Below are 14125 nucleotides of genomic sequence, written 5' to 3' on the forward strand. Positions count from 1 at the left end.
TGCAAGACCACAGCAGTCAGGGAATCCCACTGTTATATCAACGAAAGACTGATTCTAGGCCATGAGAAAGAACACCAACTCCATCACTATCATCAACCCTCTCTCAGTCCACCCTGTCCACCGCTACTTCCACCATATGCAGCTCTCAAGTCCAGCTCACCCTCCCAGACACTATGAGTAGGTCAAGAAAGTACTCAGTCTCTCATCCGCGTACACTGGGTTTGAACGCCCACATTGCCAAACTAATCTCGTTTGAGATGATGCCCTTTCGGTTGGTGGAAAGCACAGCTTTCCGCGAACTCATGGCCTATGCAGTACCACGCTATGACCTACCCAGTCGCCACTTCTTCTCTCGCAAAGCCATCCCAGCCCTCCACCATCATGTGAAAGACCGCATTGTCCATGCACTCAAGCAGTCAGTGAGCGGAAAGGTGCACCTCACAACTGATGCATGGTCCAGTCGGCATGGCCAGGGCCGTTACGTGTCCATCACTGCGCACTGGGTTAATGTGGTGGATGCAGGGTCCACAGGGGACAGCGGTGGTGGGACAGTGCTGCCTAGCCCACGGTATAGGAAACAGTTGGCTGTAGGCGTTCGACCCTCCTCCTCCTCCTCCTCCTCCAGAAGCGAAAGCTCGTCCACAGAGTGCAGTCGTACGAGCACTCCATCTGCAGCTGCCACTGTTGCACACGATGTGTCCCCCTATCGAGCAGCTAGTGGAAAGCGTCAGCAGGCTGTGTTGCAGATGATGTGTTTGGGCGACAGACACACCGCCGAGGTGCTGGCCGAGTACTTGAAGCGACAAACTGAGTCATGGCTGGGCAGTGTACATCTTGAGGCAGGCAAGGTAGTTAGTGATAACGGCCGTAATTTTGTGGCAGCCATAGCCCTTTCAAAACTCAGCCACATACCTTGCTTGGCTCACACCTTGAACCTGGTGGTGCAGTGCTTCCTCAAAAATTATCCGGAGTTAACAGCCCTGCTCCAGAAGGTGCGAAGACTGTGCGCGCACATCCGCCGGTCGCCTGTACACTCCGTTCGTATGCAGAAGCTGCAGCGATTGCTCCACCTTCCCAACCACCGCCTCATTATCGACATTGCAACAAGGTGGAACTCCACCCTGCACATGGTGGAGCGGCTGTGCGAGCAGAGGCAGGCCATAATGCATTTGTGGGAGGATACACGGCCAGGCACTTTGAGAGCAGACATGGAGTTGACAGGTGTGCAGTGGCCGAAGCTGAAAGACCTCTGTAAAGTCCTTCAGTGTTTTGAGGAATGTACACGGCTGGTAAGCGCAGACGACGCCATCCTAAGCATGAGCATCCCACTTATGCGTCTGCTCATGCAAACTTTGACGCACCTTAAGGAGCAGGCGTCTGCAGCCAATGTTGATGAGGAGGAAGAGGAGGAGGGAATCCTTGATGACATTCAGCCATTGTCTGCTCAGGGACCTCTCCTGGACGAGGTGGAGGAAGAAGAGGAGGAGGAGGATGATGATGGGGATGATTACTTAGGGGAGGAGGATGCATCTCGTGGGGCAAGTGAAAATGTTGGCGTGGCAAGGTCTGGTACAGGGTTTGTGCGTGACTGGAGGGATGTGGATTTGCCAGAAAGTGCTCCTCCACCCAGCACTCGCAGTGCATCATTGACACCGGGAACATTGGCCCACATGTCAGATTATGCCTTGCGGATCCTAAAAAGGGACCCCCGCATTGCCAAAATGATGAACGATGATGACTACTGGTTGGCCAGCATCCTGGATCCACGCTATAAAGGCAAATTACAAAACATCATGCCACAGGAGAACCTTGACCTAATATTGGCTAATAAACAAGCAACTCTGGTAAATCGGTTGCTTGAGGCATTCCCAGCACACAGCAGCGGTGATGGTTCTCACACGAGCCGTACGGGCCGGGGGCAGCTTGGCAGAGGTGTTCGTGGTGCACACAGCAGAAGTGGCGTTGGAGACAGGGGTTTCATGACAATGTTGTGGACTGATTTTTCAAATACCGCTCACACAACTGGTAATACTGCATCGATGGAAAGTGACAGGAGACAGCAGTTGTCAACTATGGTTACAAACTACTTTTCCTCCCATATCGATGTTCTCCCACACAGGTCATTCCCCTTTGACTATTGGGCCGCTAAACTGGACACCTGGCCTGAATTGGCCCAATATGCCTTACAGGAGCTCGCTTGCCCAGCTGCAAGTGTGCTATCGGAAAGAGTCTTCAGTGCAGCTGGATCAATCCTGACAGAAAAAAGGACCCGTCTGTCAACCCAAAATGTGGATGATCTAACCTTCATTAAAATGAACCACGCATGGGTTTCCAAGGATTTTGTCCCACCTTCCCCTGATGACACATAGGGTGACAGAAAAATGGCTTGCTTTGGTCCACCTCTTACTGGTACTTCACCTATTTCGCCTTTTGCATCAGCTGAATGTCCAACATCAACATATGCCACTTTCTAAAACTCCCTAACTGTGCTGCCTCCCCCCCATGGCCGGGGTCACCACCTACCGCACGACACCGTGCGAGTGCCGTTGCCCTGGACAGGTGGGTAGGCCGACTCTTGGGCGCGGGCACTGGCACAGGGTCCCTCATAGTGCAATCAAGTGTCTCTGACGGTGGTGGTGCACACCCGCCGTCAGACACACCGCTGTACTATGAAGGGCCCAGTGCCAGTACCGACGCCCACGAGTGGGCCCCCCTTGCTTGGGCAGGGCCCCAGCATTTGCAATCTTTACCTCTCCCTGCTCCTCCGCTGTGTAATCTGGGCCGTCAAATCCATACTGTGCCTGACACCGTCTGAGCCTGCCTCCTGAGACATATATTTTGAATGTGTACGCTATCCATACATGTTATCCAGGGATACGGTACCCTTTCTAACCTTTGTGCAATCACGTGCAATCCATACTGGGCCTAACACCGTCTGAGCCTGCCTCCTGAGACATATATTTTGAATGTGTACGCTATCCATACATGTTATCCAGGGATACGGTACCCTTTCTAACCTTTGTGCAATCACGTGCAATCCATACTGGGCCTAACACCGTCTGAGCCTGCCTCATGCTGTATAGACATATATTTTGAATGTGTACGCTATCCATACATGTTATCCAGGGATACGGTACCCTTTCTAATCTTTGTGCAATCACATGCAATCCATACTGGGCCTAACACCGTCTGAGCCTGCTTCATGCTGTATAGACATATATTTTGAATGTGTACGCTATCCATACATGTTATCCAGGGATACGGTACCCTTTCTAACCTTTGTGCAATCACGTGCAATCCATACTGGGCCTAACACCGTCTGAGCCTGCCTCCTGAGACATATATTTTGAATGTGTACGCTATCCATACATGTTATCCGGGGATACGGTACCCTTTCTAACCTTTGTGCAATCACGTGCAATCCATACTGGGCCTAACACCGTCTGAGCCTGCCTCATGCTGTATAGACATATATTTTGAATGTGTACGCTATCCATACATGTTATCCAGGGATACGGTACCCTTTCTAACCTTTGTGCAATCACGTGCAATCCATACTGGGCCTAACACCGTCTGAGCCTGCCTCCTGAGACATATATTTTGAATGTGTACACTATCCATACATGTTATCCAGGGATACGGTACCCTTTCTAACCTTTGTGCAATCACGTGCAATCCATACTGGGCCTAACACCGTCTGAGCCTGCCTCATGCTGTATAGACATATATTTTGAATGTGTACGCTATCCATACATGTTATCCAGGGATACGGTACCCTTTCTAACCTTTGTGCAATCACGTGCAATCCATACTGGGCCTAACACCGTCTGAGCCTGCCTCCTGAGACATATATTTTGAATGTGTACGCTATCCATACATGTTATCCAGGGATACGGTACCCTTTCTAACCTTTGTGCAATCACGTGCAATCCATACTGGGCCTAACACCGTCTGAGCCTGCCTCATGCTGTATAGACATATATTTTGAATGTGTACGCTATCCATACATGTTATCCAGGGATACGGTACCCTTTCTAACCTTTGTGCAATCACGTGCAATCCATACTGGGCCTAACACCGTCTGAGCCTGCCTCCTGAGACATATATTTTGAATGTGTACGCTATCCATACATGTTATCCAGGGATACGGTACCCTTTCTAACCTTTGTGCAATCACGTGCAATCCATACTGCGCCTAACACCGTCTGAGCCTGCCTCATGCTGTATAGACATATATTTTGAATGTGTACGCTATCCATACATGTTATCCGGGGATACGGTACCCTTTCTAACCTTTGTGCAATCACGTGCAATCCATACTGGGCCTAACACCGTCTGAGCCTGCCTCATGCTGTATAGACATATATTTTGAATGTGTACGCTATCCATACATGTTATCCAGGGATACGGTACCCTTTCTAACCTTTGTGCAATCACGTGCAATCCATACTGGGCCTAACACCGTCTGAGCCTGCCTCATGCTGTATAGACATATATTTTGAATGTGTACGCTATCCATACATGTTATCCAGGGATACGGTACCCTTTCTAACCTTTGTGCAATCACGTGCAATCCATACTGGGCCTAACACCATCTGAGCCTGCCTCCTGAGACATATATTTTGAATGTGTACGCTATCCATACATGTTATCCGGGGATACGGTACCCTTTCTAACCTTTGTGCAATCACGTGTAATCCATACTGGGCGTGAGAACGGCTGGCGAGCTGTTAAGCAAGCTACAGCACCTGTCCAGACAAGTACAGGGATTCCCTAGCGAGGAGACTTATTTGATTGTTTTCAATGTTGGGACAGCAATTTTTGGGGAGCACTATACTCTGGAGAATGATAGATGGGGCCCACCATACACTGGAACATTCCAAAGGTGGACATCAGACACTGGAGCAGCATTTACAGGGCCCATTATACACTAGAGCATTAGAAATGGGGCCCATTATGTTTGGAGCATTATTTGGGCCCATAAGACAGTGGAGCTTCATCCATGGGGACCAACATATACTGTAGCATTATGTGGAGCTCATCATATACTGTTTCAAACATTATATGGGACCAATGATTCTGTATGGAGAAATAGATGGGCCTCGTCATGAGATGTAAAAAGTGAGGTATTTTTCATTGGACTATACCGCTATTTCTCTGCCGTATCGGAGCATGATGAGTTGTGGTATGTGTTAAAGGGGCGCTCTTTCGCCCAGGGCACATGAAAACCTGGAGCCAGCCCTCCCCCCCCACAGTTTGTAGCCAAATAACCCCCATTTTTCAGTGCGTAACTTGTATTATGAAGTTAATTAAGGTTGACAAGCTTAAGAAAGAAGAATTGATGCTTTTGGCATTCAAATGGGCACTGTAGGTGTGTTTCCTGTCCTCCTCTCACTGCCGACTTTTATTCCCCATTGACTTACATTGGGTTTCGTGTTTCGGGACAACCCCGACTTTTCCCTATAATCGGACGATCTTGCTCGACCCGACTTTTGGAAAAGTCGGGTTTCACGAAACGAAACGCGACCCTAAAAAACCAAAAGTCGCTCAACTCTACTGAAGACATTTCAAAATTTCATCACTTGTCAGACCCCTCTGCTTACTCATGCTTCAAATATACGTCACAAAAAGGGACTTGTAAGATTGCAGAAGTAATAAAACGACACTGTACAAACATGCAGAGTTGTAGCTTCAACTGTAATGTTTGCTACTGAAGTGCAGACAGAAATCGCTACAAGAGACATGGATCAAACATGTTCAGACAAGTTTAGACAAAACAAAATGCTGAATCATCCCTGATATGCAAAGATACAATTACACTCTACAACTAGGGAGAAGCACTGTGATTTTCTGTACTCTGTAATATTAGGTGACTTGCCTACTACTACTTTTATGTATGGGGTCAAATTGACCCCTTCAGTACTTATAGGTATGAATTGTAAAATCTGGGCCTCTGAAAAAGTTACAATTCATTTTTGTGTCCTAAAATATACACTACCATAAATAAATAAAAGTCACAAAAAGTCAGAACTCATTTGTTAAAATTTTAGAAATTATAAGAAAAAGAAATAGGAAAAGGGTCAAAATGACCCCTCCGGTAGTTCTAGTGTTAAAGGAGACCTAACCAAAGTATATCCTTTCAGTAGACAACAGCAGAAGGCTTATGTGGTGAAGGGACCATCTTGAGCAGACAGAAGATGGTGATGTGGTAACTGTAATAGTTTCAATAAATGCATGAAGTTTCTCTTGAACACACCTGCATAACAAATGTCATGTAGGCTACGTACAGTCCACCAAAGGATTTCTAATGGCCCACTCAGAGAACCAGTAGAAGGCTTATTCCCTTTTTCTGCATTCAACTGTATTTGCATTTATCAGACGTGAATTCAGTTGAAGATGTTAGCACCAGGACTTGGGCAGAGGAGCGCTAATCAGATCCTATCTAACCTCATCAAACTGCAGCCATTACTAGTGCACTGAAAAGACAGCAAAGTCAGTGGGAAAGTCAAAGCTCTATGGAGTCAAAGATTGTAGGGATTTTTACTGGAGACGGGGAGATGTTAATGTAAGGGCAGAGAGTGGTAGTAGCAGTATGCAGAAGGGGGAAAAGTGTGCGAGGCGTTCCAATATAGAGAGTGAACAGCTTGGGAGAACAGTATGGAGTGGAGCAGTGTGGGGGAAAGCTTGTATGTTGAGTGTGTCCATACTACGGTTAGAGAGCAGAAAACTCTTCAAATCTTCCTAAAAAATGAAATTTTTTAGGAGGATTTGGAAAGCTTTTTCACAATTTCTGTTCCAAAAACTCAGGTGAAAACACCCTCACAAAGTGAACTGCTTAAAACCTATCTGCAGACTGAAATTTTTTTAGCCTATTTTAATGTTGGCCCCTACCTACTGTCAAGTGGTGCAGGTCTACCAGAAATCCTCATAAACACTCTGCAACAATATGCCATTAGTGTTAGGATTGGTGAATGTAAAAGTTGTGCAAGTAGAATTTGAACCTAACAGACATTTATGCTATACTAGAAATAGGTCCGATGCTACCTCATCGGGAGTACACAGTAACAGCCACGTCGTTACCGCGCAAGCATGGGTAGAGCGTGCAGTTGTGGCTGTTACTGCGCATGTGCGGGAATAGCGGTGATGTGAATACACGTCACTGCTATTCCCACGTATGCGTAGTAAAAACCGCCGCTGTTGCGCCTGCGCAAGTGACAATGCCGCAATGCCTTAAGGGATTCGGGGACAGCAGCCAAAAGTCCCAACTGGCGATTATATATAATTGATAAACCACAAGAAAAAAGTATAAATTGCCAAAAATTACAAATTTTATTAAATGCAATAGCATACCATACAGTATTTAATGAAACAAGAAATGACAAGGACACTGCTATCCAAAACAGGGAGCCTATATTGCACAATTGCCCAAATTAGCATACATTCATAAAGTACTATAAGAAATACTAAATAGTATATCATGGAGAGACATCATATATATGCTATACCCCGGGGAAGCCAGCGCCATATACTTTAATCTTGTAAGTGCCCTCTTGGGGAATGTCTTTTTAGTCACACACCACTTTTTGGGATTATGAGGTATTTACTAATAGTGTAGCGATACAATTTGGGCACTTTAGCTCTATATAAAATAGTAGTTAGGCCATGCCTGTTTCCATTATGGAAAGCTCCTATAGTCCTGATAAGTTTATATGGATTTAATACAAATGTGTTTATTGACATTTTAGTATAGCATATATATGATGTCTCTCCATGATATACTATTTAGTATTTCTTATAGTACTTTATGAATGTATGCTAATTTGGGCAATTGTGCAATATAGGCTCCCTGTTTTGGATAGCAGTGTCCTTGTCATTTCTTGTTTCATTAAATACTGTATGGTATGCTATTGCATTTAATAAAATTTGTAATTTTTGGCAATTTATACTTTTTTCTTGTGGTTTATCAATTGAATTTTGAGTTTTTGCCTTAGTAATATTTTCTGGGTTGTGTTGGTTATTATGGCGATTATATATGTAGATTTACTTTTGTAGGGCCCCTGTGCAAGAACAATCATGGGTCCTGTGCAGCCCAAGATCTCCTAAAATTGCACCTGCTTCTAGGTATAAATGGGCCCACTTACCTCTTGGGTCCCTGTGCGGCTGCACAGGTTTCACCAATACGTCCCTGTGTGATGATACAGAGAATGGATCTTCTACTGTATATCCTAAGTAAAACAGTTAATTCTCCCACAATGTCTGAATGTCGCACTCCTAAATTGAGATATGATCATTAGATAGATACAAGCCTAAAACCGTTAATCCCCCATACACAATAAAGGTAATTCCTACCTTATAAAGTTATCTCCTATTTCCAAGTGTAAGGCTGAGTTCACATGTAGCGTTTTTTTCGCCGCGGTTTTAAACGCGCGATTTTGCCACGAAAACGCGAAAAATAAGCATCCCATGCATTCCTATGGGATTCCACAATGCTGTGCTAATGCTGCGTTTTTTTCCGCGGCAGAATCGCTTTGCGGTAAAAAACACAGCATGCTCATTAATTTAGCGGAATCGCGGCGATCCCGCACCCATAGGAATGCATTGTTCTGCTTACTTTCCGCATGTGGCTGTGCCAACCATGCGAAAAGTAAGCAGAACATTTGCGGATGGTACCCATGGTCCGGAGGAGAGGAGAATGTCCTCCGGGCTCTGGGCACAATATCCCTGTAAAAAATAGAATTTAAAGTAAAAAATATTATTATTCTTACCTTCCGGCATCCCGCGCAGCCTTCCCGCCATTCTCCACGCTCCCGGTCCCAGTAATCCTTTGCGAGAATGACCGCAATGACGTCCGTTCTCACGGGATCGCGACGTCTCACGGTCATTCGCGATGACGTCGGAGCACGACGTCATCGCGATTGACCGTGAGACGTCGCGATCCCGGGAGAACGGACGCCATCGCGGTCATTCTCGCAAAGGACTACTGGGAACGGGAGCGTGGAGAGAGGCGGGAAGGCTGCGTGGGATGCCGGAAGGTAAGAATAACAATATTTTTTAATTTTTTTATTATTTTTTACATCCTATCTTTTACTACTGATGCTGCATAGGCAGCATCAGTAGTAAAAAGTTGGTCACACTCGTCAAACACTATGTTTGACGAGTGTGACCAACCTGTCAATCAGTTCTCCAAGCGATGTTCCAGATCACTTGCAAAACGCTAGCTTTTCCGCAGGAAAATCGCGGGAATTTAAAATGCGATTTTCCAGCGGAATAGAATCCGGAATTCTTGCGGTAATTTCCGCGAGAGTTCCGCTACATGTGAACGCAGCCTTACAGTGACCAGCAAAAGGGTAACAATGTTTTAAACTTTTGACTTCCAGCCTCCATATCTCACCATCCACTACAGCTTTGAGCATGAGCCTATCATCATTTTATAGACAATCATCTTGGCAAAATGATTGGCTATGCAGATTCTTGTCATGTCACTGTTTTGCTCCTAAAAATGTATTTAAATTTAATTTTTTATTATTTTATAAATCCATGTTTAGCTTTCAACACTGCATTAATCCTTTTGGTCATGCTCTCGATCAGATTCAAACATGTTTTTATCGAAATCTGATCCCAGGTCTCTTTTACACATTCTGCTACATCTAGTTCCTTGGCTGACAGCTTAGCTTTAATGTTGCAAGGTGCTACCTGCACACTCGACTCTAAATAATCAGGGTGCCTGACTACTAACACAACTCTTGTGTTCAAGGATGTAGCTCACAAACTTCGCTCTGCTACAGCAAGGTGCCTGTCTGCTGTCTAAGCTCTGTGAATCCTTGGTATATGACTTTTACATGTGTTACAGTTCTAAGGTGGTGCCTGCATACTCAACTTTGCTGTAACATTTTGCTTGACATTGCCCTGCTGCTCCACGATGTGTTCCGCTCACTCGGCTCTGCTTACCAATGTGCCTAATTATAGCTTTCTGTGCCACTTCCTTGTGCTGTCTGCACACTAGTCTCAAATGCCTGATTACAGTGACAAGCAAAAGGGTAAAGCTGGAGTCACACATAGCGACTTACCAGCGATCCCGACACCGATATCAAGGTGTCAGGATCGCTGGTAAGTCGCTATGTGATCGCTGGTGAGCTGTCACACAGACAGCTTCACCAGCGATCAGCACAGTGATGCCGAGCGCCCGGCATCGTTTGCCATCCCTGTAAAAAATAGAATTAAAATAAAAAATATTGTTATTCTCACCTTCCGCGTCTCACGCAGCCTTCCTGCCGCTCTCCACGCTCCGGTCCCAGTAATCCTTTGCGAGAATGGCCACGAGACGTCACGGTCTCGCGGGAGCGCAAAGTCTCATGGTCATTCGTGCAAAGGATTACAGGGACCGGAGCGTGGAGAGAGGAAAGCTGCGCGGGACGTCGGAAGGTGAGAACAACAATATTTTTTATTCTAATTCTATTTTTTACAGCTGATCGCTGGTCTCCCGCCTGTCACACGCAGCGATGCGTGCTGGCCAGCGGGAGACCAGCGACCAAAAAGATGTCCAGAGGTTTCTTACAGCGATCAGCGATACCGGCAGGGGGGCCGCTCGCTGATTGCTGTCACACACAGCGATCTCGCTGTGAGATCGCTGTTACGTCACAAAAGTTGTGATTCAGCAGCGATATTGCTAGCGAGATTGCTATGTGTGACTCCCGCTAAACAACTTTAACTTTTGACTTCCAGGCTCCATATCTCACCATCCAGTATTGCTTCGAAAGCGAGACTACCATCATTATATAGACTATCATCTTGGCTATCTCATACTGTACATAAATTTGCTTTGCAATTATTTAGCATATTATTAGTTATGCAGATTTTTGTCATGTCACTGTATTATTACCGTTAGTATTTTGTAAATCCACCTTTGGCTTTCCACACTACCTGAATCCTTCTGGGCATCAGATTCAAGCATATCTCAACCAAAATCTGATCCCAGGTCTCTTCTACACATTCCCAAAGTTAGTGCATACTGGTCGCCTTACTTGGGTATGTTTACAGCGTTTTCTTCAACTTTACCCCACAAGTGTTCGATTGGATTGAGGTCTGTGGACTGTTGGGGCCAATCCAGCATCTCTACTTCATTGTTATTGAAGCATTTCTTCATCCATCTCGACGTATGCTTCAGTTCATTGTACTGCAGGAACACTATATAGTCCTTTCCATACCCACACACTTCGTAACCATAGTGCTAGAGTGTACAGAGTCTTGAAGGATATTCACATATAGCTCAGTATTAAGACTGATTATTAAGTATTAAGTATTGATTCTGCTCAAGTATCCAATGCCTTTGGCTGTGAAACAATCCCATATCTTCAGGCTTCCTCCACCGAACTTGACAGTTTCTAAATCTGCTAGCCCCTTTTCCCTTGTTTATTCCAGACCCATTTGCACCTATTAAAACCTAGTCTGTTAACGTTTGCCTCATTTCTCCAAATCACCTGTTTCCAATCTTCTACTGTCCACTTTTTGCAAACTTGAGCCGAAGCTTCTTATGACGATATTGAAGTCAAGGCCTCGTCACCTTTATTCGGGCTACCTTTCCAGACTTGTATAACATGCATTGCACGGTGCTTGCATAGATATCTGTCATCTTAATATTACGAAGCATACCAGGCCACCTCCAGGGACTGAGTTTGTAACGACGGAACTGATAGACCTTGAGATGAGCCGTCTTGTTGACTCTGATATTTTGCCTGGTTGCCCACCTTTTGGCTTTTGAATGGATGGACAAACTTTATTTTGCATTCTTCCAACTGTCATAGCACACATATGATGCACTTTGGCAATTTTCCTGGCAGAGACAGCTATTGTTGAGCTGGATGATGCTGTTTCTCTTTTCTTGGTAAATCTTCTTCATGGCTTCTCCTCAATTACAACTAGTGACTTTTCACTTGGGAATCAAACTAATAACCCACTGAGCTATTACGGAATGTGAGAACAGGTTGTATTTTGTAGTAAACAGGAAGAAAAATATTTTTCCACCACCAGGAGCAAAAGAGTATCAATATAGCGAAATGACAAGAATCTGCATGACTAATCATATGCTAAATAGTTGCAAATCAAATTTAATGTTTAAGATAGACAAGATGATTGTCTATAAAATGATGGCAGTCTCATGTTCGAAGCAGTAGTGGATGATGAGATATGGAAGCTGAAAGTCAAAAGCTCAAAACATTGTTACACTTTTGCTCGTCAGTGTGCATACAATGTTGTGCCACTTCTAGATGCTGTCCACACACACAGAGTAACAAATGGGATGAGAGGGAAAAGTGTGTTTGTAGGAGCAGGTGTAACAAGAACTTACGTGATTAGGTAGGATTGTCTGTACAAAATAAGGCATGAATACATCAAGACCGGAATTGGAATCCATTGCAGTTCAAAGATAAATCAGGAGTCAGTCAATGCAGCTGATGAGATTAGAATAATTCCCAACTGATTAAAAAGCATAGAAGACGTTTCACAGCCATAGAAGTAGCCCAAGCAACTGTGGATAGTACGCTAGTAGGCTCAAGTGTCAACTCAACAATTCAACTACTGATAAACAGCAGAAATGAGGAGCTGAATCTGCAGAAAAACTGGTAGACCTCCAAAGACCCCATAGGCCTACTTAACCTGTAATACACACATGTATTAGATTGTAAGGAGAAGGACCGGACCCGGAGTACCTATTCCATGACGGATCCGGAACTGTCGGGGCTGTCTCCCATGTTGCACAGGGGAAAACTTAAACCCCAGACCGACCTTTGCACTCAGTGTTAGGGGGTCAGCTAAGCTTAAAAAGGCGCAGCACATGGGAAACAAGGGAGACTTGGTGGGAACGCGCGGCGACAGTGTTGGTGCGCTGACCTCTGAGCATGGGGATGGAGCAGGCCCACTCCATAGGGGCCCAAGATCCTTGCGCATAGACTGCTGACAGAGACTTGTAAAAATGCCCGTTGGCACCTGTGATCGGGAGTGACAAAACCTCCAGCCAGATAATTGACGAGCGTGGAGAGTGTGTTGAGACAGAGAAACCAGGTGACCCACTGTGAACTGTATCCTGATTCACCCGTATTCAACTGTCGAGCAGTGTTAAGCTCTGTCAGTGATAAAGACTGTTTACGTTCCTGCACTAAAGCTCCTGGATCCAGGACTTCCGTCAGGACAACGAGGTACCACTGCTGCCAGGAACCGGATCCTCATCTTCTTCAGGACCACGCCGGACCCCTCACGTGCCACTGCCTTGACGCCACTTGGAACTTAGGATTCCACATTCTGACGTCATAGCACTGATAAGTTTATTGGTACTGAACTTAGTTTTATTTAATTTTGCATAATCTCTTGCAAGTCTGTTTTACTCTACCCTCTCCCTGCGTGGAGTAGTCCCTGTTAAAGTAAATCACACATTAACCCTTGCTCTGCCTCCTGACCATTACTGCATCTTGCAACCTGCTCACAAGATCACTCTCCTAACAGGTGAATGGAGCTTTCATTGTTATATTTTATAACAAATTTTATACCTGCCAAGCAGATTTTTAGACATATGTCTTATGTGATGTTTAATTTCCTTTACTTTAGGGGATGGAGATGAATAGTTTAAAAAAATGGATATCCATCTGCCAATTCTTTGAAATTGTACAAATTTTGCTTAATGGGGCAAAAGACTTAGGGTATGTTCAGTAATCGGCAGCGCTTTGGACACAGCACATGTCCACTGCATTCAAAGCGCTGCCGTCTATTGAATGTGTCACCGAACCGTGCGGAATCACCACGTCCAATACATTGTATGAGTGAAATTTATCTTGCGGAAACTCGCAGGTAAGTTGCGGATGTCGGTGCACGCATAGTGGACATGGGATTTCTTGAAATCCCATCCACTATGCTGTTGTAGGAGGAGTCCCCGCTGTGTGTCCGGCCCGGAACCAAGGGGGCCGTCACCAAGGTTCCTAGGGGGACTGTTTCCGGGGGACATAATTAGGGGACGGACCGCAGAGACTTCTAGAAAGGTTGGGAGAGGAGCTAATATAAAAGGGGCTGAGGACGCCAGCAGAGGGCAGTCGACGGAGCAGGAGAGAAGAAGCAAGGGAGATAGAGAGCGCCAGGGAGC

The sequence above is a fragment of the Dendrobates tinctorius genome, unplaced genomic scaffold (assembly GCF_039654945.1).
Source record: "Dendrobates tinctorius isolate UK_male_01 unplaced genomic scaffold, ASM3965494v1 ptg000016l, whole genome shotgun sequence".
NCBI classification, from domain to species: Eukaryota; Metazoa; Chordata; class Amphibia; order Anura; family Dendrobatidae; genus Dendrobates; species Dendrobates tinctorius.